We start from the raw sequence: 1,597 nt of genomic DNA, 5'->3' as shown, positions 1-1,597 counted from the left end.
TGATGCTACAGAACCACATGGGCTCCCTCTGAGGGCTCCCAAACCCACACCTGCACCTTCAACTCCTCAGATGAAATGTTGTTCCTAAGGTGTAGCCTTAAGTCTACAGCAGGACACACATCAGCTCCCCATTAACGGCTAAGATGCGGGGTGGTGCGCTGGGGCTCTACGGCTGAGAAACAGCACGAAGAGATGGATCTGGTCAGCTGTGATACTTGTTACCAGAGCCCACGCTACCCCGGGAGACCAGACCCAGTTGTTCTGGCTGCTCCAGAGGCCCAGGAGCCCCAACTTTGCGCAGAAAAAAAAAACCACCCTCTTAATTTGCCCCTCTCAGTTCTCAGTTGGCAGCTTGGAAAAGAAAGCGAAACAAAGGTCCCTGGGAAAGTGAAGTTTTCAATTAATTGGTGTGAGTAATGGGCGGGGGCGGGTGGTGGCTGCAAAATGCAAGAGGCAATTGGGCTGCAGGGGAGGCGCAGAAGTTTCGTGGCCAGCAGTAAAGTGGCTTTCTCCAAGTGCTTTCCAGAGGATCTCTCTGCTGGCCGGGGGAAATCTGTGCAAGGGCCGGGGAGTCCAGTTCGGAGGCGACTCCCGGCTGGCCTGAGTGTAGAGGAGAATAGTGTGGACCAGGTATCGTACTTTTCTCCCTGGGGCAGATCGTCAGGTTCGCCGCGTCAAGGCCGAGTCTTTCCGTCCGCTTGACTTACTTGTAAGTTTCTGTCCCGGCACCAAGGGCGCTTCGTGGGCATTTTTCTGGTGGACGGTGTGGGACGGGTGGGGGAAGTGTCTGCTCCAATTGGTCTTAATCCCGAGGATCCTGTGTGATAACATGCGTAAAATGCCTTTGCCCCGTAGCAATGCTCAAAGTAGGGAAAATTAGCTCCCTCGGGTTTGGGATCTAGGTCAACTAATCCAAGGGATTAAGCAACAGGATCAAATATCAGTCTGTTTTCATATCATTCTGACCATCTCTTTCCTTCGCCTTCGTTTAGTTGTACAGCTCGGGGATCCGAGGAGAGGTGGCAAAACAGCCTGGCCGAAACAAGCCGCAGGCCTCGGCGCCCTTCACAGTCGCAGACAGGGCCTAGGATGGGCGGTCGCGCAATCAGCTCGTGGGGGTTGGCTTCGGCGCAAACACCAGGGTCTAGGGGAGGGCGGGAAGGGGCGGTGGGCTGCTCTAAGAGCTGGGAAGGGGTAGGGGCCTGGGTGGGTGGGTCCAACGGGGCCCGGGCCTGGAGCCAGACTCTCCCGCGCCCCCACCCCCACGTGGCCCCGCGCAGCCAATGGCGCGGCCCCGAGCGGGAGCCCTCGGGGAGGGAGGAGGCCCCCCGACCGGCCCAGGCCCCCTCCCAACCTGAACTTCGTTTTTATAAACGTCCCGCGATGAGCTAACCTGTTGGAGGGCGGGCGGGAGGCGGGAGGCTCGCAGAGGGAGAGAGGGCGAGAGGAAGAGGGCGGGAGCCAGAGAACGGGAGAGAGAAAGGAGAAGAGGGAGGAAGCGCGCCGCGCCATGGTGTCCTGCGCGGGGCCGGGGCCGGGGCCGGGGCCGGGCCAGGCCGGGCCATGAGCCGCGCCGGGAGCTGGGACATGGACGGGC

Source organism: Suricata suricatta, chromosome 3 (genome assembly GCF_006229205.1).
Source record: "Suricata suricatta isolate VVHF042 chromosome 3, meerkat_22Aug2017_6uvM2_HiC, whole genome shotgun sequence".
NCBI classification, from domain to species: Eukaryota; Metazoa; Chordata; class Mammalia; order Carnivora; family Herpestidae; genus Suricata; species Suricata suricatta.
The sequence above is the reverse complement of the archived record's forward strand: the minus strand, read 5'-3'. Positions refer to the sequence as shown.